Source organism: Pantherophis guttatus, chromosome 2 (assembly GCF_059756535.1).
Source record: "Pantherophis guttatus breed Tessera chromosome 2, ASM5975653v1, whole genome shotgun sequence".
In the NCBI taxonomy this organism is placed as follows: domain Eukaryota; kingdom Metazoa; phylum Chordata; class Lepidosauria; order Squamata; family Colubridae; genus Pantherophis; species Pantherophis guttatus.
Genome location: NC_142064.1, coordinates 39,158,663 through 39,181,407, shown reverse-complemented (window position 1 = coordinate 39,181,407; position 22,745 = coordinate 39,158,663). Strand labels below are relative to the sequence as shown.

Genomic DNA, 22,745 nt, shown 5'->3' with positions numbered 1-22,745 from the left:
TATTGCCTTTTTCCAGGTTTGCCTCTCCTTCTCTTCCTTGCCAATTTTCCTATAGCCCTGGAATTCTTTGGTGAACTTCCATCAAAATATCCTGTCTAATCCTTCCCTAAATCAGTCAGGTTCTTCCAATTGTTGAGGGGCAAACTAATCCAATCATTATATAACAAACCATGACATTTTTTATTTTGTTTTATTTTGTAGGGCAGTCAACATAATGAGAAAAACGTGATAAAAAAATAATTTGTCAACTTTGGGTAGATTAATGACCTGTGCTGATTAAGTGAATTAAGGGTTTCATTTATACTTATTTTTAGCAAATTAAAACAAAGCAAGGAGGTTAATTGAAAGATCCAGGGTTAATGCAGAGTTAACTCTAAACTGAGCACAGACCAATGGGGATTTTGAATATGAGATGTTTGCAACATGCTGTTAATAAGGCCAGCTTTCCTACTTTTTAATGAACTGTATTTCTTATTCTGTTTTCTTCTTTTTTTTATAGCTTGCTCTTCAGTGGAGTATTATTACTATTAATAATCTTTACTACAAAATCTAGAAACAGATTGTTAATTCATTCCTGTTGGAACTGATTCAATGTTATTTCTTATATTGAATTAATAGATCATGCCAGGGACACTTCTAAGTGAAGCCTATTCTTATCTTCAGTGATATCCTGATGCTATATTTTGCCTGTGGTCTTATCAGTTCCAAGCCTGGAAACTTAATTTGAATAATCAGTCATATGCATAAGAACAGCAGGAGAATGTATTCAATATAATGCTTGGGATTTATTACATTTATTTACTATACATCCCATATAGGTCAAGTAATTTAGTTTTATCCCAAGTGGTTTTGGTTGCAATAAAAAGTAGCTTGGCCAGATTTATACAAAACCAGATCATTGCTAACCAGTTTTACACTGGAATTCTAGCTCAGCATTACCATCAAAGCACGATGACCCATGCTGTCAGAGTCCCACTTCTGCTCATGTTCATAATTGATGCATCCACAGCCTTTCTGTCAATTTTGGATGTAAACAGATCTATCTGTGTACAATTTATTTCTTCCTATCTGTTAGTAGAAGAACTTTTACCACTGCAGTTTAGAGAAACTTAAATTATATAAAATAGAGCCAGTTCGGTCTAGTGGTTAAGGCACCAGGCTAGAAAGCAGTAGACTGTAAGTTCAAGTCCTGCCTTCACCATGAAAGCCAGCTGGGTGACTTTGGTACAATCACTCTCTCCGCCCAAGCCATCTCACAGGGTTGTTGTTGTAGTGTAAATAGGAGGAAGAAGGTGTGTTGGATATGTTCACAATGCCTTGTGTTATTTGTAAAAATAATAAAGGCAAGATACAATAAAATAAATAATAAAATAATAAAATAAAATAATAATAAACAAGCACAGAAGCAAGCAAGCTATTACATAATTCCTTCAGAGCATCCATCTGCTTTTTCAATATTCTAAAGTTTAGTTTTCTGGCTAGGGATATTTGCAGGATAACCTCCTACCGGCCTCCCACTGCCCAGTGCGCTCACATAGGCCTGCCGTCCTCCGGGTCCCGTCAGCTAGACAGTGTCGGCTGGCGGTCCCCAGGATGAGGGCATTCTCTGTGTCCACACCAACCCTCTGGAATGGGTTGCCCACCGAGCTCCGGATGGCCCCCGACCTCCGCACCTTCCGCGCTGACCTAAAGACATGGCTCTTCCACCAACTTCCCTGATCTGCCGTGGATTTTAATTTGGGTATTTGGGTATTTTTAATTTGGTTTTAATACTATTTAATTTTTACTTATTGTCGGGTTTTCTATTGTTGTGAGCTGCCCCAAGTCCTAAGGGAGAAGGGCAGAATATAAATCTGACAAAATAAATAAATAAAATAAATACATACCATGTTTCCCTGAAAATAAGACCCGAAAATATTTTTTGAACCCTGAAATAAGCGCTTGCCCTTATTGCCATGTGCTTAAAAGTCCCATTGGGCTTATTTCAGGGGATGTCTTATTTTGGGGAAAACAGGGTATTACTTCTATCACATAAAAGTTTTTGTACAATAGACCATATCTATATCTAAGGTAGAAACCTCTCAAAATAAATATATACCTTAACTGCTTCACTCAAACTCAACTCACCAAAACATCTTCTGGATGAACTGATCCAACTGATCATAAGATTGGCTTAGTTTATAATTATTTTTTGTACAGATCAGTCATTTATACTTATATAGAGCAAACAGTCTTGATTCTAAAATTATTACTATGATGATGGATGGGAAAAGCATCATGTAGCAAATTACATAAAGCAACGTCTTTTTTTTCCTCAACTCCCCAGAAAAGCATCCACAAATATAATGTCTCATTTAATTTTAATATGAATGCATATATGACACTTCTTATCTAAACACATTAAGTCTTTTGTGCCCCCCAAATTCTGACAGGAAAGGCTGCAGGATGTATTTGGAAACTCATGAGATTTAGAAATGAATAATTCAGAGCAAGGATAGAAAAAAGGCAGATAAACTTTCATGCTGCAGATAAAGATGGAAAATGAGAATTCATTTTTCACTTATCAATAGGTTCCAAGTGGCATTAATTAATTGCTATTAAAGTTTACCAAATCTTCTAATGTCTTTTGCAGAGTCCCTTTAGCAAAAAGAATTTTGACTCTTTGTCCTTTATGCAGCAATTTTGAGAAAGGAAATATAAAAATATAATAATGTATCATAGAAAAGTGAGCCACCTTTCAAGTTGATTTATCGTACCCAGGTGTTTGCTTTTGCATACAATTTCTCCTTAGTGTAAAGCAACGATAGGCACATTTGTGTTAAAAATGGTCTCAACCTTAAATTAGTAAAATAATAGTCAAAATTCACTTAAAGCATCCTTTTTTGAAATTCACAAAGAAGCCCTATGGGAAGCAAATATATGGATAATGAAACTAAATGGGGTGAAACCTATTTCTGTACTAGAAGTCTGGTAATAGCACGTTCCAGTGCTTTAAATGGTCCACAGGAGCATTCAGAGCTTAAAGTCTGAAGAGCATGAGAAGACTTATGTAACTGCATTATTCATAAGCCAATGGGCCTGTTAATAAAAGTTCTATTACATACCTCACATTCATCCTCTGTTTAGAATGTGCTGGCTGCTGATCAGCCAAGTAGCTCTACATTCAGAAAGGAAGCAAGGAAACAGCTATTATAAGGCAGAAACATCCTTCTTTCGTGCTCAGAATTCATTCAGTCCCCCTCAATTTTTCCAGAGTTAATTTTCAATATGTCTATACAGCAACTCTTACAACTTTGTAAAAAGATAACATTTCTTTTGACAAAATAGTGGTCTTCTTATATATTACCTATGCAACTATAGATCTTTTAGATCAAATATACAGGAGAATCTTCCATGTTCAAAGATAAAATCTTAATAGATGAAAAATAGATTTTGTGTTTAACTCATGTCACACCTAAAAACAAGTAAGGTTTATTTTAAAGTAGTAAAAAAAAAAACTAAAAAAAAAAACTTAATCCTCATTCACTCTCTCCATATGACTAAATAATAGGGGTATCTGTCCGCGAGGGGAGGGAAGTGGAAGTCAAAAATAGTGATCCTGATGGTGGCTGCAGGTATATAATTGAGGTCCTATCTCTAATTATGTGGTCATAGCACTGGCTTGACTTTTTGATGTCCATGCAGATGCCATATCAACATACTTTATTCATACTGTATTCAATATTTGTATATTCTTGATTTCTGTCTCTCTCTTTCTCTCTCTTTTCATTCCCACTGCTTTCAAATTACTGTTATGCTTCTCATACATTTGTAATTCTCCATAATAAAATTAGGCAAAGTTGAGCAACTATTTCATTCTTTCAGTAAAGCTGTGATACTAATCATTTATCAAGTTACATACATTTATCTACTTGTTTTAATTGCTTGTCATTTATGTATAATTTGTAGTTGTTCATTTTTCTTGTCAAACACAACAACCTTGTTTTGGGATACACTGATTTTCAAATTAATTTTCTTCATTGCACCATGCAAGCTAATATTTGCATATGTCTCTTTTTTTTTTCTTTATAATCCCTGTAATCCCTTGCATGGAATCAGGGCGACTGAATGGAACTGAGCGTTTACTGGCCAGATGCCTTTCCTGACACTTATGTGGAACTCACAGCAGGTATTTTCTCTTTGCATCCAGAGAAAAAAATATCCACCGCTACCTAGGATTGAATTCATAGCCTCCTGGTTATGAGGCAAGAGCTCTACCTCTAGGACACCATGCCATTCAATATTTGTATATGTCTATATACAGTAATAATTGTAAACAAAACATTAAAATTTTCAGCACTGGGAGTACAAGTTTTTGTTCCTAGAGCACTTTCTGATTACCATATTTTGAAATGGAAAAAAACAACAGCATAGTAAAGCTGTAAAGTAGGCCTAATGTAATGTTAAAAACAAAGAAAAAAATCCAATCCACCAAAAAAGTGAAAATCAAAATTATGGCTGGCACTACACACTTCATTCTTAGTTCTAGTTTTCCAAGCTTTCCTGAAATTCCAGCTACTATAAGTTTTCCTTTCTCCAATTTATAGTACAGTGTTTGCTTTACATATTTCAAGGAGTCCATCTCTCATCACCCATTGGGAGAATTTGTTAGGTGGCATAATGAGGCAAGTGATTATAGCAATTGCACCATGTGTATTACCCTAGAAGACAGACTGAGGCTTATACAAGTTAAATGAAAAATAATGCCTCTGTTATCACTAACAAATGGCAGTACTGTTGGATTAGAAATGACAAACAAACAAATAACATGCAACTTTGTCATGTTACTTGGCATCTCTTCTTTCATTTTAGTTGACAAGAAATTGCTATGAGGAAAAAGTTGGTTGCTGTTCATGAAATGGAAGCCTGCAGTGAATACTTGTCAGTGCTGATACACCATGATTGAAGTTTTGACTGCCAAAGAAGTCGACTGAAATTCACCACCAAGGATAAATTGTTTATGGTGATGATTGCATCCGGGCTCACCTAGAGGAAAATTGCTTTTAGATACAGTTCAAATCTTTAATACCAATATCAAAACGAAGTTTGAACTAAATAAGTGTGCAACACCATCAAGTAAAATGGAATACTTACTTTACATGGGATTGAACTTTACAATGGCACTAAAATCAAAGCATTGACATTGCCTTAGGGAGTTTGGGATGTTTTAGAAGCAATCAATATGTTGCAGGCCCAAATGAAGAGGTAGTCAATAACAAATATATAAAAGGAGCTAGATACATTTTAAAATTGAAGATAAATGGTGATAAGAGCTGTGGTTCCGCAGTGGTTAGAATGCAGAATTGCAGGCTAATTCTGCTGGCTGCCAGAAATTTGGCAGTTTGATTCTCACTGGCTCAAGGTTGACTCAGCCTTCCATCCTTCCAAAGTCGTTAAAATGAGAACCCAGATTTTTCGGGGCAATAGGCTGACTCTGTACACCTGCTAGAGAGGGCTGTAAAGAACTGTGAAGTGGTATATAAGTGAAAGTGCTATTGCTATAATACAATTAGAATAATTAATACTTGTATGTTTATGACACTATACAAAAATAGATATAGATTGCTTGTATTGATTTGTTGCAAGTGAAGCAGGTTTTTGCTTCTCTTAAGAAACATCCAGCATTGTAAACATGGTATCATCATTTTTTCTAAAATGCCATTTTGAATTTATGTAGCAATAAGGAATGTCATGTAAAATGTCTTAGGAAGACCTTCTCTCCAGAGAATCTACATTTATGTAAAGGTAGTTCATTTTTATGGTTGACATTACCACTCTTTTAGTGTTTGCAGGGCCCTCTGTTGCAGAATTCAGTACAATATTCTTGTATTTTTATTCCTGTTGGAAGAAGGCCATAAAAATCAAAGAAACCTATGCTCTAAGCCATTTTTAACATAACTATATCTTTTGTCTTGTTGCAAAAAAATTCCCCTAAGAAAATCAAACATGCTGCGGCAATAGCAGAAGGATCATAGTTCTAAGATCCCTTGTGACTGAATCATTCTTAAAAAGTCTTCTGCCTGGCATTTTGATAAACGTAATGCATGGCATATATCAGAATTGGTTTTACCAACCTAATACAATATATCAATGCACAGCAAGGATCCTGTAATGTGTTCCTGTAAAATACATCAAATAAGAATACCTATATTTCAAATATACTCCCAGAAATCTTTCAGATCAGTACTTGAGTATTATTATATATGCACATGCATACACACATATGCCATACAAACCCAGATACACACATACACACACACACACATATGCATATACAGAGAAGGGGGCGTGTAGTGACTAAGATCCTAGATTAATAGTAGTGACATACAGTACAGGTTCAAGTCATGCCTCAGACACAGAAGCCAGCTGAGTGATTTTGGGACAGGGACATTCTTTCAGCCTAATCATTTTCAGATTCTGTGACAATTTGGCTGATAAATCCCCTTATAAGAACTAGGCAAGCACAGTGCAAAAACAAGCAGATCCTTCAACTATATAGTACAAATTCCAACAACAAACATGTATATATGTTTGAGCACCCACATATCTTTTTTTTAATGTTTTATTTGTTTTTTTAAAAATTTGATTTATATGCCACCCTTCTCCGGAGACTCAGGGCGGCTTACAATACGTTAAGCAATAGCCTTCATACTTTTGTATATTTTTACAAAGTCAGCTTATTTTATTTATATAACATTCAATTTTCATCAAACAGTGTGTGCACTCACATATATTTTGCAGGTCATAATCAGGGATGCACAGAGCTGAATGTTCTGGCTTATATATATATCACATCATGTGTAGCTGCTTAACATTTTCCAGAAAATGAATGTCTGTTGGGGAGGAAGAGTCAAAAGCTTGATGCCTTGATCACACAAAATCCTGCCCACTTTGTTACATGTCCTGGCTGCTCGGATTCTCCAGCACTTGCCAAGGCCTATATTCCAAAAGCATCCTATTGACAGTCCTTGACCTTGAGACTGACTTCACCAATGCAACAGCTCTCTGAAAGCTGAATAGAACAGAGTCAATTTGGAGAGGCAAGGCAGAAATAAGCAAAAGACAGGTTGAATTTGAAAATGGGTTGGACCAGGCTAGAGACTGTCAAGAAGAAGTACTCCCCCCCTCCCCCGCAATCCTTCCAATTTGTTATGAATTCCTCTGCTAAAGAGGAAAACCTAACTGACTATTTGCCTACAGCTTAGGAGACAACAGGTCATCAGCCATTTGGGAGTTATTAGTCAGACTCAGAATGTGTAGCTGCTGTTTTAGGTAGCAAAAAAGTCAGAGTGTAAACTTATGAGAATGCAAGCTCTAAATCATGCCATCAGCTAAAGAAATTTGCACAACTTAATAAAATGAGGAACCATTTAACTTCTCTAGTCAGGGAAAGCTGGGACTCTGGCTATATAAAGGTATTTTCCAAACACTCTCTCCTGATTCAAAATAACTCTTCAATACTGGCCTGCATTCTTCTTTTACTTTTACCCAGCTCCTTTACCCTACAAAAATTGCCACACAATGTTGCAAATGCATTCAGCTATAAATGATCAGACTTCAACAAACTTACCCTTTACATTAAAGGTACGATATTCTTTTTGTCTGTTTCATAACACCTTAGTTCTAGCATTATCAGCTAAATGATATATAAACAAACTAATAAAGCAACTGGAAACATGCTAATTGCCTCCTGCTCAAGGCATCCTTACGGGAGAAGGAATTGGGTAGTGGCAATGAATGTTCATAATTGCTCCATTCTGAATTTTCCCCCTCCCTCCTACTCATACAACCCTGAAGAAGAAATGAGGAGCCTGTCAGTAGATACATTTGGATAAGCAAGTGCAATGCAACAATACAATAGAAACACAGAGACAAATATGCAAGATATTACTTCAGAATAGAGAAGAAAATAGAAACATTGGCTAGGACCAACACTGATAAAATTTTGAAAGCATTCTAGAAGCCATGCTCTGCACTTTTTATTTTTATTTTTATTTTTTACAAAAAACAGTCTATAGTTTTAATCTCCAATGACACTGATCATATTCTTTTCAGATCAGAAAGATTTGTTTCACTCCCTTTCCTACATATTCAGCTCTTGGGGTTGCAAAATCAATTAGTAATTAAAAAGTTACATCTTGGGGAATGCTCAGTTTTTTCTGATTACAACAAAAAATAATCTGTAGGAAAGCAATCTCCTTCATATTTTTTTGTTCATTTTGTACATTCATTTTTTACTCCCTTCAGACCTTTTTAATCAAGTGCGCTTATTTTCAGTGGAACTCTAATAATTTATATACAAAAGACACACAAATAACATTTCTTCTGTAATCACACTCTAGATACACCTCCTCCCAACCAAGGCCTCCTTGACTTTTAGATTGTTTCTATTTTGTTATTTTCATTTTACAAAAGGAATCTTTAAAAGCCTCTTTGTAATATCCATGTACCATCTGAACATTTCAACTGTACAGCTTTCCTTCCAGTTTACTTACAAATTTATGGCCGACTGTCTTGCTGATTTATAGTATAGTAGAAAAATTAATAATTCCATCTCAATGAAGCCCAGAAAAGGAATAATTACATCACATACACAATAGGGATAATAAACAATTATTATTTTGTCATATTTTATCAGATGACTGAAAACTATTGAAATTTTATTGAACAAGTTTAAGAGAAATAAGCCATGCTTTTGAGTCCCAGCTGAGTATAATGCTAAATTGTGGTCTCAAATCCTGTTACAATAAAAGTTATTTACAACTGAAAAAACATATGAAAGGCCAGTCAGGATATTCAATTTATGGGACACGAGTAGATATAGTTGCAATTTTAAAATGTACAAAGTTCTTTCTGTTGACAAATTTAATTGGAATTTTCAGGAGAAAGAATAACAGTTAATATGGCATTATGGTTAAGATGTTGGATGGGAGTAGGAAGACATAAGTACAACTCTACCCTCAGCCATAGAAGCACACTCTAACTTTAGTTCAGTCAATCAGTCTCAGCCCAATCTACCTCACAGAACTGGCGGGAAAAATACCCAACTCCAAGTTATCCCCAAGAATCAAGAATGTTTTAAATGTATAGAAAAGTTTATATTATAAACTGTGAGGCATAATAAAGACCCATAGTAGTGACCCATAGTAGTGATCCATAGACACAGTAGTTAGAATAAAGTATTGCAGGCTAATTCTGCTGACTGCTGACTGCCAGCAGTTCGGCAGTTCGAATCTCACCGGCTCAAGGTTGACTCAGCCTTCCATCCTTCTGAGGTCGGTAAAATGAGGAGCCAGACTGTTGGGGGCAAATATGCTGACTCTGTAAACCACTTAGAGAGAACTGTAAAGCACTGTGAAGTGGTATATAAGTCTGGACTATTGTAACGCTCTCTACATGGGGCTCCCCTTGAGGAGCACCTGGAGGCTTCAACTGGTCCAGAATGCAGCCGCGCGAGTGGTTATGGGAGCGACTCATTGCTCCCGGGTAACACCTCTCTTGTGCTGCACTGGCTCCCAGTGGTTTTCCGGGTGCTTGTCACCATCTTCAAAGCGCTCCATGGCTTAGGACCGGGATACCTACAGGACCGCCTTCTACCACCGAATGCCTCCCACCGTCTGATACGCTCTCACAGAGAGGGCCTCCTCAGGGTGCTATCGGCCAAGCAATGTCGGTTGCGACCCCCCAGGGGGAGAGCCTTCTCTGTGGGGGCTCCTGCCCTATGGAATGAGCTGCCCCTGGATATAAGAAGAATCCCTGACCTCTGTGCCTTCCGTCATGCTCTGAAGACTCTATTGTTCAATCAAGCCGGCCTGACTGAATAAATTAATGTTAATGGGTTTTAAATTGGTTTTAAAGGGGTTTTAGTTAAGGGTTTTTAAAAATGGCCAAATTGCTTTAATTATTTTAACGGTTTTTAATTTTTGTGATGGGTTTGTTTTAATATGGCTGTATACTGCCCTGAGTCCTACGGGAGAAGGGCGGTATAGAAATGTAATTAAATAAATAAAATAAATAAGTCTAAGTGCTATTGCTATAATAAGGGTATGTAAATTTTACTAATACTTATTTAATATAATTTACATTAATTAGTATGAGAGTCACCTAAGATTAAATAGGGCATATTAAATGTTGTCCAATAAAACCACTATATTGGTCATGCACAATTACATGTTTTTTTCCTGAGAAGTTCCATGCATAATAGAAAATAAAATACCTGAAAATGCAAACAAAATATAAAGCTGGAGCAAAGGTAACCTACAATAAAAACACTCCACTGACATACACATACAGGGGATTGTATCTAGCAGCGAAACTGCCTCGATACAAAAATGAATGTATCTGAGGCTTCAGATCCATTTTTCCCCTCCTTCCTGACAAGCTGTTTTGCAAGGTTGGGGGTTCCCTCTAGCAACAAAACTATAGTTAGAAGCGGGTGAAAAGGATCTGCAAAATATATATGTATTTTTAAGCTGTTGGGAGCCACAATATTTCTACTAAGGTTCTAACTTGGTGAAAGATGGATTGGTTTCTTAGGCTAGCATATTACACATATCTTCCCACTGAAATTCAGAAGATTAACCAGCAAATAATTGAGTTTTGATTGGAATATCTTTCATGTGAGAACTGATCAGGATTATTCAAACATTTGGCATAATAAAATGCCTGTCTTTAATAGCAACATTTGTTTATGTGCACTCATGAATTTCAGGATAAACATCTCCACAAATCTAAACCAATTTTAATGAATTTTTTCTAGCAATTGAGCCTGTTTTATGATTGATAAGTTTGATAAAAGAAAATGAATTATTTTGTCCACAACAGTCATTGTTTTCTGATTTATCTTCTTCTCAGTTATCATTCAGCTAATGAATACGTATAACTATTAGGGTTGGCAGAATAGTGCACAAGTTAATTTTTTGTTTGTTTGCCTTTCCCAATCCCATGGGAACCTATGCTATATATATATGTTAATGTTTTCATGTATGCTTATTTAATTTACTTTTTGCTTGCAAGTGTAGAATTCTGTGTAATTTTTTCAGACATAAACTATATTGACCCTACATCTGTATTCTTCTTATCTCTTATGTACAATACAAAGCCAATTTATTCTCAAGAAAGTATTAAAAATACAGTCTTTCCAGCAAAATTGGTCCTCAAGACATGAGTTTGAAAATCATTACTTAAAATGAAAACTCTGAAAATGTCAACCATAAAGCCACATAATTACATATGTATTTGTTTAGACTTAGTTGAGCCATTAAATATAGGCTTTCATTATAAAATCTTGAAATTCTGGAGATTATAAGTAAAACCATCACAAATATCCAAGTAATTATCTGAAAACAATTACCAAAAGAATGATATTGACTCATACAAAAAGCAGCTAAAAAATTCAGAACAAAAACTAAAACCTTTTTCCTCCCCAATCTGAAAACCTTCTGTGGGCCTGTCAGCCATGGCAATACATCACAGAATATGATATATTTGCTAAGATCATGGACAAGCTGAGAATAATAAAGTGCTGTGACAAACATATTATAAAGTTTATATTAACAATGTCTTAAATCTAAATGTTCCAGAATAACAGGTCTATGAAATGAAATGTACTTAATTGAGTCATAAGAGTAATTCTGAAAAATCACATGCTGAACATTTTTGGATGAAACTAAAAAAGTGCCAGGAAAGAAAAAGTAAATAATAATTTGTATTTAAAAACTGCAAAAAGGAGATTTTGCAGTGAATAAAAAAGAGATATAAATGAAGATAGTGTTCAAAAAACAACATTGTTAAGTAGACAAGGAGAAAATATAATATTGAAAAATTCATAATTTGGTGTTGAAGCACTCGAGAATTCAGCTAGAATACCAGTGACAAAATATTGCATTCTCAAGCTATAATTATCACTATCTTTACTTTTTCTCATTAGTGCCAAGTTGTATATGTCCTTTTTACTTTGTGAATAAAGCTTCCGCCTATCACAAAGCCCTGAAGTTTCTTCAGACACTTTTTGGTATCTCCCCAACAAAATTTCACCATGGTCTTGAATAATGCATAGTTACACCGTCGGACATTTCATAGTTAAACATGGCATCAACAATTGTATACATCACCCCGACACCCCAGTAGTCATAGCAAACTTTTCAAAATAGTCCAGGAAGTGGGTCAGGATTTAGACCTCATAATATTCTTTAAATTTTTACCTTTCCACAAGAGCTCTGAGAATATTGGAGCAGTTGGAAGTAAAAGGCCCTTGACTTATCAATTTCCCTCTTTCTAACAGATAATCATACTCTCTCTCTTCATCTCCAATCTTTCAAAATTTCATCTCCATTTCAAGGGTTTTTTCCTTGCTTTAATTCAGTTATCATCTAAGTTCTGTCTGGTGTCACAATTTATATCTTTTTTTATGATTGAAAGATAAAAAAATAAAGGGGCTAATCTGAACCAAACTCACAGGATATAAACAAAATGAAACATTGTTTTTAAAATCTAAATATTGTTAACTTTAAGTATTAAAGCACAAACCTTCAGTGTTAAGATTCAAATGCAGTGCTGATGGCAAGTTCATGGGCAGCCACCTACAAATGAGTTAAATATTAAAGCACAAACTTTCAATATTTGAAAGATTCAATTACAGTCCTGAAAAAATCCTGGTCAACTACTTACAGATTAATTAAATACAGAAAATAAATAAGAAAATACCAGATAGGACACGCTTGCTTGTCTATTAGTCAAAATTTTCACAATTCTGAGCCTCTCTATGGAGATACTGGAAATATTTCCATATTATTAATACAAGAACATTCTACAGAAGTATTATAAATTCATGAACAAATCTGTTAATCTATTCATATGCATAATGTATAAATAAATCCAAATATAATTTGAATAAAAGACTGAAAATATGTCCAATTCCTTAGTTTGTACAGAGAATTTAAAGCAAATTATATACCACATACAGTAAACAGAAATATAAAATTCTAATGCAATTTGCTAGCAAGGCATTTATCTATTTCTTCAAAGATGGAAGGTTTGCTTCTGGTTTTCTTTTTCGCAGACTTCTTTTTAATTTACACCTGTTATTCTAAGAGGAATGATGGAACCCTTCACTTTCTTCTCAACCTCTCTTCCCAGATTTCTCCCATGCACAAAATTTAAATAAATGAAGAGCTGAGATCCATTTCTAGAACCTGCTGGAGGTATTGAACTCCTTCCATAGGGAGCAGAAACAGAGCTTAACATCATGATCCCAATCCTATCACATTCAGAAGGCCTCAGCCAGTTACATGGCCCAGCAGTGTGTGTAAGGAGGCTGCCAAATGATTATAAGAATGGTGCCCACTCGCAGAATGGCATGAGGCAGTCTGTGTCAGAAGGCCACATCTCATATTACCTAAGCGGGTCTGTCAGCAGCTGCAGAGCAATGTAAAAGTAAGTAAAGTAGAGAAATTTATGTGAACTTCTGGGCCCTGTGGTCAGCTGAGGCGTCTCAGCTTGTGCTAGATTTCCATGCACCAGTGGGTCCTGTAGCCAGCTGAGGATCCTGGGCCAGGGCAAAAATTGAGACCAGGGCCTCTTCCCACACTCATCTTAATAACCCACTTAATTGCTTAACAATCACAACTGGAAGAACCAGGATTGCGGTCATTGAACAAAGGGGGCATCTCATTTAACAACTGCTTCACTCAATAACAAAAGATTTCAGTCCCAATTGTGGTTGTAATTTGAGGACTACATATATTTATTATTGTGATATTTTAAGTAGATAATGTGTGCATATTGCAGTTGATAAACAGATCTTGGCTTAAGAACTGTACAGAAACAGTTCTATACAGATAGTTCCAAATTGAGGTTTTTAGAGTTTCAGTTCCTCCTAAGAAGCACAAGTGTTCTTATTCACTTCTGGAAAGAGAGAGAGAGAGAAAGAGAAAACCTGTTTCTTTTGTTCTTGGATTTCAGCATATTTGTCAAACTATTCTTGCTAGTCTACATTCTAAAACCCGCAGCCCTATTCAATGGCCCTTCCACTCAGCAGTTCTCTCCCAGAGGTCCTGTTTACTTCTTCTGAGTCTCCAGCTGCAGATTCCTCCTTCAGCTTCTCCTTGGTCCACATAGTACCTGTAGAAAAAGGTACTAAAGGTGTACAAAAGGTACATGCCAAAAGAAAAAAAAGCCTCCAGAAGTGTCCAATAACCTCTCCACTATGCCTCTACCTTTCATACCTTTTATATTTTACTACCTTTTACCTTTTCAGCTCTATCCAGGTGTGCCTGCACCTAGGTATTTTAGTCACACAAAAGACCTTGGTGTCTATAGCTTGGTTTTGGTACACACACAAAAAGTGAACTTTGCCACTCATCTCATGTTCAAGATGGCAAGTCACCCTACCACAATAGTTAGAAACATATTATTCCTGCATAATGTGGAATATTATGGCTCAGACTAATTAAGTCTGCTCATTTTTTGTATAGATCATACTATTATTTTGTGAATTATTGACTTGTTTTGTTATTTGCTGAACAAAATTGTAACTGATTGATGTGGCTTTAAAACATCATAAAATATACTAAAAGTATGGTGCTAAGTAAAAAAATAAATGGGACTCTGAAATTTGATATCACCTCTCAAACCCAATTGTTTTCAACTAAAATATTTACTAAGTCAACATTGGAGTGATTCTGTATACTATATCACTGAATGATATGATATAAAAGAAAGCATATTTATGAAATGAATCAGTCTACTATAATTTGCAAGTTGGAAGCTCGATTACTTCTTTGAAGCATTTTGACACAATTCTGAGATTAATGTTTATTATAGTTTCTGAAAAGTATGGTGCCCATTCTCTGAACAATAACTTAAATAGCTTCCAGTGAGAAAATTCAAGCCTGACTGAAATGGAACCAAGTCATAAACTCTATTTGTTTAACTTCTGTTCTAGCAAAAAAAAACATTACACACAATTATTCTTTATTATGTTCTATTTTGTACCTATAGGAAATGTCTACACGGGGAATGCTACTTTACCATTATTAAAGGAAAGGAATGAGAAATGATAAACTTGATACTTCAAATAACTTAAACAAAAAAACAAAGTACAAATGGTAAATATTTAATTTACTATTTATAAACAGCAGCAAGGTGTGTGTGTGTGTCTGTCTGTCTGTCTCTCTCTGTGTGTGTGTGTGTGTGTGTGTGTTGTGTGTGTGTGTGTGTGTGTGTGTGTGTGTGAGAGAGAGAGAGAGAGAGAGAGAGAGAGAGAGAGAGAGAGAGAGAGAGAGAGAGAGAGAGAGAGAGAGAGAGAGAAAGAGACTGTCATCTCTGCTTTTATATTGTTTACTTCATTGTCAAGTGGAATTGAAGTATAGGTTTTAATTCTTGTGAAATAACCCCTTCTAGAAACATTCCATAAACCTAAAGTCAATTCCCATATTGGTAGTGAATTATTTTAGATGGACATAGTCATTACAGACCATGGGTAGGACACTACACTACCTTGTAGTAGTGTAATTCTAAAGATGAAATTCTTAAGGCAAGATGAGGAAAGCTAAGTATCCAAACTGCACAGCAGGTTTTTCCTTAGCTTCATTATTCTATAGAAATGTATAATGGTCCTCACAAGGAAGGATTTAGCACTGGTAAGGTATGTTTTTGCAACATCATAAAATGTTTTTAGTGTTATTCTCCTATGATTATCCAGAATTTTTTTTTGCAAGATAATAAGAGAAAGTTCTTCCATTGCTATTATTCCCCCATCCCCAAAAAACTGGCATGTTCAAAAACTTGTACAATTGAGATGTTCTTTTTACTTAATTTCTAATCAGAATAGAAAAGTACTAGTTGCTGTTTCTTAGAATTTGCCTTGATTTATACATTATTACTATGTATTCAGATAACAGTGGAATATTTCAGAAGTAGCAGTGCAGTATGTGAAATGGGACTAATGAAATTGAGTATTAATAGATATCCAAGTGTTTTTAAGATTTATTGAATTTTAGATTCAGCATTTTCTGGGAAATGTATAAAATATGTTTCATTTATTTAATTTTCATTTCATTTTCATTTTATTTGATTTATATACCGCCCTACTCCCGAAGGACTCAGGGCGGTGAACAGGCACAAGATAAAACACATAGAATACAAAAATTTAAGAGCAGAAGTAAAATCGAATTAAATCAATTTAGCTCAAGACAAATTTAAAACCCCAGGTTAAGAACAAATTAAAATTTACATTAAAAAGAGAATGGGAGAGGTTAAGCCAGACCAGCCTGGTGAAATAAAAAGGTCTTGAGAGCGCGGCGGAAGGTGCGTAGATCCGGGATCCTCCGTATCTCCGGGGGAGCTCATTCCAGATAGTAGGTGCCCCCACAGAGAAGGCTCTCCCCCTGGGGGCCACCAGCCGACATTGTTTGGCCAACGGCACCCAGAGGAGTCCCTCTCTGTGAGAGCGTACCGGCCGGTGGGAGGCCGTTTGCGGCAGCCACACCAAAGAATGTAATCTATGAATTGCTTCTCTCTGTTAACATGTAAATAGTTGGATGAATCAACAGAATTGTGCAGATTAGCTCTGTTACTGAGTTTTACTGTTTCTGTCAGGTTAATCCTGTGAAAATAGTTCAGAAGAAATGTCAGGACTTTTCACTTTTTTTAATGAATATAATAATGTCACCATAAACAGTTTTTACCTCTTTTTCAATTTTTGTGTTCATCATATTTTCCAAGATAAGCAATATTGGGTCTGAACTGTACTTGAAATAGACATTGTTATAAAGTTAACCTTGAGTTAAACTGATAAAACTAGCTATCAAAGATTCCCTGGAAGTGCCATCAAGAGTAACTGGTATATGTCAAAGCTAGTATGATCCTTTTAGTGGAATTTAAAATGAGGAAAAAGGATCTGGTGACAGATCTATTCATAAAAGGTTTGGTTAATGGGAGTAGAGACTTTTCAAATGAAAATGTGAGATCCTTTTGTATGCTATGATTTTATGATTCATTATATTGCTGAAACAGGCAGTTAGAGGTGATGCTAAAGGAGAAAGCAAAGCCCTATTTTTAAATGCTCATAAGAATTTCAACTGCTGAAATAATTTGCAATGCAAGCAGATAAGGGAGGGATACAGAAACCGTATTGCAAAGAATGAAGTGACAACAGTGATTACATATTAAGAGAATCCACAGGTAATCCTTGATTTATGACCACAAGTGAGCTCAAAATTTCTGTTGCTAAGTGTCACATTTGTTAAGTGAATTTTAATCCATTTTACAACCGTTCTTGCCACAGTTGCTAAGTGAATCACTGCAGTTGTTAAGTTAGTAAGATGGTTGCTAAGTGAATCTGGTTTTCCCATTAACTTTGCTTGTCAGAAGTTTGCAAAAGGTGATCACATTTCTCCGGGACACTGTCACTATCATAAATATGAATCAGTTACCGAGGATCTGAATTTTAATCACATAACATGGGGATGCTGCAAAGGTCATAAGTGTGAAAAATGGTCATAAGTCACTTTTTCTGTGCTGTTGTAATTTTGAATGGTCACTAAATAAATGGTTGTAAGTTAAGGACTACTGAACTGTCTAAATTCCAAGGTTTTAACATGGATTGATGAATATGCACCATTCTTTAACCAAGCTATATTTAAAAAGTAAAATATTTTGCATATTTAGAAATGTTAATTTACCATAAATGTGCACTATGTTACACAGGGTGTAGTAGCAGAGATATTATATAATAATTATATAAAGATTCAATACATAATATAAAATATTATAGATATTAAATATATAGATATTAAATATAAATAATTATGTAACTAATAATGTAGTTCAGACGGTAGTGGGAAACCAGGCAATGTCGGTAGTAAAGAAGCCAGAATAGCTATTGAATCATTTCTGTTCCCACACCAGGCACCCTGTTCTCCTCAGAAAGAAAAGAGACCTCTAACTAATGAACAAGAGGAACTGAAAAAAAGAGCAAAATAAAAATAAAAACAACTGAATAATATTGCCTAAATTGTAGCTTGTTGCAAAGAAGCAGCTAGCACAAGTATTAAAAGATGCCAATGCTGTAATATCAAATATCTATACATTTACTAAATTTGTCACAGATCTCACTCTAAAAAGCAATTCTGGATGGTTTACAATTATAATTTAAAAGATTAAATACAGAGATAAGAAGGAAAAATGTAAGATCAGTTCTTAGTTAAACCACCAGCCACTTCCAACATTGAGCAACCCCATCGGGACCCCAGGCTGTCTGGTAAAGACAGGTTTTAACACTATTCCAGGAGGCCAAAAGGGTGAAGACAGGCATCAGGTGGCAAGACATTCCAAAAAATAGGGTTCATGGAGAAAAGGCTCTCCTTCTGATTCCCCAGTCAAAACTCTTTGACAGAGTTCATCAATCCATCAATAGAGAGACTGCAATGAACCAGTCAACACTTGACAAGGAAAAATCAAGGTAGTTCTGTGTACAACTATGTGACAACCTCAAAAATATATAACAAAAATGCAGCTTGGATAAAGTAGGTGGGTAAGAAAAAATGCTGGAGAAAAGGGCAAGGAGATCCAGAATTGTTCAGCATCAGGTAACTGCATGTGGGGTTTGTGTGTGTGTGTGGGGGGGGGGAATTTGACTATCTACAACCCTCATTGCTAATCAGTTTAACAACATCCTGCAAGGAGGTGAAACTGAAGATAGGTTAGCCTCTGTCAAAAGCTACCTGATTAATTCATCATTAGGATTCTTAACCGATGAACCAAATTGGCTTAATCATCTTATATTCACATTTTATATGTATGTTATTTTAACTGTTCACCGCCCTGAGTCCTTCGGGAGAAGGGCGGTATAGAAATTGAATGAATGAATGAATGAATGAATGAATGAATGAATGAATGAATGAATGAATAAATAAATAAATAAATAAATAAATAAATAAATAAATAAATAAATAAATAAATAAATGACAGATCCAACAGAAGATCAGAACCAAGCAAGTACAGGCCAATTAAATGTTTACTGACAACCTTCAAATTGCTAATTGCTGTGGTAGCTGACGCAGACCAACAGCATCTAGTTGAAAACAAGCTCTTTCCATCTGAACAGAAAGGAAACTGCCAATACAGCAGAGAAACAAAAGATCAGCTTCTACTTGACAAGATGATTTTAGAAAACTGCAAAAGAAGGAAGACCTACTTGAGTGTAGTTTGGAGTGATTACAAGAAGGCATTTGACTCCCTGCTACCTGATTGGATAATCATGTGACTAGAAATAACAGGAATCAGTCGAAACCTCAGATCTTTATGCAAAGATCAATGGCACAATGAAAGACACAGTTGCTGGTCAATGATGATAGACTTTCAAGGAGACTCACTCTCACCACGACTGCTTGTGATTGCATTGATTCTTCTGTCAACAATACTGAAGAAGTCAGGCCCCGGCTATCAAAAACATCTGCCAGGCTGAAGTAGTAAAAACTGAAGGAATCAAAATGTCCTATGGAAATAATATCAAGAGTTAACATTATTCCTTTTCTACTTAGTCTTATATTTTATCAAAGCAGTAAAATTAAAATAGATTTAAAACAGTGTTACGTCGGGTTATTTGGTCAAAAATCTGTTAAAAGTGATTACAATGCAGAACCATGGTGGCACAGTGGTTAGAATGCAATATTGCAGGCTAATTCTGCTGACTGCCAGGGGTTTGATCCTCACTGGTTCAAAGTGGACTCAACCTTCCATCCTTCTGAGATCAGTAAAATGAGGACCCAGATCGTTGGGGGCAATATGCTGACTCTGTAAACCGTTTAGTGATGGCTGTAAAGCACTGGGATGCGGTATATAAGTCTAAGTGCTATTGCTATGCTATATTAATCCTCCCTCAATTTATATTCTGAAGTGTTGCTCTTATCTGCAGTTTTGTCATACATTACTATTTCAAGAAGTCCACCAGAGAAGCAATTGTATTTTAGTGATGGATGGAGTGATTGCTGTCTATATAAAATGTAAGATCATCTGGGATTTGAAAGGTGAAGTGCACAGTATATCTGTAAGGTATTACTTGGGTAATTTCATCACTTTAGACCAGATAAAAAGGACATAGGGCACATTATAAATCTCTCCTTAAACCAGTTAATCTGAAAAGAAATAAAATAAAAAATAAAATGTCAGACAGAAAATATGTATCAATATGATATAGAAATAGAGAAATATGGTTTTTGAGTAAAATAATCAAAGTATCTAGGGAAAAGAGGAAAGTAAAAAAAAAACAAACTCAGTGGTCTTTGGAGCATTGAAAGATAGGATTATGAAAGATAGATACAATCACAAACTGCCAAACAAGAGAATGCTTGGTGTCCATCTCTTATCAGTTTTATAATGATTTCAGCTCTTCAATAATTAAACATTGTTCTAGTACCACAAGAAATGTTCACAACATAATCACTAAAATGTGCGTAGAAAAAAATAATCCTCTTTAAAGTACTTCAACTTATCAATCATATCTGAATGTATTGTTCTATGTTCTCAGCAGCATTAGAAAATTGCCTCATAATACAATGTGATCTGAAAGCATTCAGCTTCAAGGAAAACATTCACACTGTCAGGTAAACTGTTCGATTTTGTGCTATATGCATAAAGTGGCAAAGAAAGAAATTAAGAACTTCTCTCCTAAATGATGAATAGAAACAATTCTATGAAGTTTTCAATTTTGTGAAATTCCTGAAAACTATGTTTCATTTGTGCAATTATGGGCAACTTGTTTGTAGGTCATAGAGACAAAATATTAATCTAATGTTTGGTGATGCTTTTTATAGAAGTAGGGGGTTATTCCCCTGGTTATGGCAGAAAACATTCAATTTATGACCAAATCCAAGATTTGTGTAACCGTTCTATCTCCATAATACATTTACTACACATACAAAAAAGAGCTGAAGAGGGCTTTTGTTGTTGTTAAAATATATTTTTGGTACCTAGGATTGAAAAGGACTTGAAACTGTAAAAGCTGTATTTGGGTAAATGCTGCTTGGTATTTGTTATATCTTTCAACTTGTTCAACTTATATTATTTATTGCTTATTCAGAAACATATGAATCACTGAATTATTGTTTTTATTTTTCCTTTCGGAGTTAAGATATAAACATATGAGTAATAATACATTCACAAATAGAATTTACAGCAAAATGATATAAATATGCAGGTTTTTGTTCAGGATTCAAATGCTATGTTCTTCTTGAAGTTCCATCCCACAACATCTTTGCTTTCCTATTCTGTCACCTCTGCTGACCCCAAATCCAAATGTGTCCCATTCGCTTTAGGTTGTGGATATTGTGGAATGGTAGGAAAGAGGTGGTTTTTTGTTGTTTTCCACTTCTTTTTTTCACTGTCTGGCCTATTTCTCATCATTTCTTTCCTTGGTGGTCATTTCCAAAAGAATATATTTTATCCTTCCTTGGCTTTTTCTTACTTCATAGTGATATCTCTACCTCATTTTTGTTCATAATGCCCTTTGCCAAAAATCTTTCTTGCTGGTTCCCTTTTCCACAAATCCAAGAACCCTTTCCTCAAAGGAATATAGGCACTGTTTTGTAAGAAAATACATGTTATAAACTTGAATGACATTTTCATGGGGAGATATGCAAAAGATACCACCAAATGTAATCAAATGATGAAGAATTGTATGGCTCTTTTAACTCAAGAATAGGACAATGAACAGAGATTGATAGTTCCTATGTCTATGTGAACTGGGGCCTGTTTTGTCTAGTGTCAGGGTGTCTAGCAGTTGGTTCTTTTTGGATCTAAAGACAAACACACACCAGAAAATAAAGGCATTTAAGCTTTATTATTAGCTAAAAGAGACAGATTGTAAAGCATAATATAAAAACCATGCATACCAAGAAAGATAACGCAGGAGCTCCTTAATGACTGTAGAGATACTCCAAGAATAGCCAATTTCTACAGTATCTACACTAGGTTATGTGCAGAAATTCCTAACAAGCAACAACAACCCTGCAGTTTTTGTCAGAATCTGTCACCATGGCTTCATAGCAGAGGTGAGTTTCAGCAGGTTCTGACCAGTTCTGGAGAACCAGTAGCAGAAATTTTGAGTAGTTCATAGAACTGGTAAATACCACCTCTGACTGGCCCCACCCCCATCTATTCTTTGCCTCCTGAGTCCCAGCTGATTGGGAGAAAATAGGGATTTTGCAGTAACCTTCCCCTGGAATGGGGAAGGAATGGATATTTTATAGTATCCTTACCCTGAAGTGGGGTGGGAATGGAGATTTTACAGTATCCTTCCCCTGCCACGCCCTCCAAGTCATGCCCACCAAGCCAGGCCATCCCCACCAAGCCACACCACAGAACCAGTAGTAAAAAAATTTGAAACCCACTGCTTCATAGCCCTGCTATGGTCAGAAGACTGCAAGACCTGACCTTGACTGGCACATGACTCTGGGATGAAATCAAAAGTCTGAGACTTTCACAGCTTTGAATCTTCGAAGTAAGCTGAAAATTGCTTCCCCTTTTCTTTTATTCAGTAAACAAGAGAAAAAACACCAAGCAGGCTAACTCATAATGAGCTCTAAACTTCTAGTTAATAGAAGAAATTGAAATACGTGTCTCCTTGGAATAACAATGGTTGCTGCAACAGGACCTAGTAGACAGCTGATACTCTCAGAACCTCTACAATGAAGATATTAAACAGG

General features: G+C 35.6%; 1 long non-coding RNA gene across 2 annotated transcripts in view; it reads left to right on the top strand.

Annotated features, from left to right (window-relative positions):
- LOC117679364 (uncharacterized) overlaps positions 1-13,464 on the top strand; it is a 38,998-nt gene extending 25,534 nt beyond the window's left edge. The window contains exons 3-5 of one of the 2 annotated variants that reach the window (XR_004595352.3): positions 4,099-4,168; positions 4,852-5,002; positions 13,177-13,464. This is a non-coding gene — a long non-coding RNA (uncharacterized LOC117679364). Of the gene's footprint in view, positions 1-4,098; positions 4,169-4,851; positions 9,180-13,176 lie in introns of those variants that run through there. The other variant, XR_009622382.2, reaches the window with a different exon arrangement.
- Positions 13,465-22,745: the final 9,281 nt, after the last annotated feature.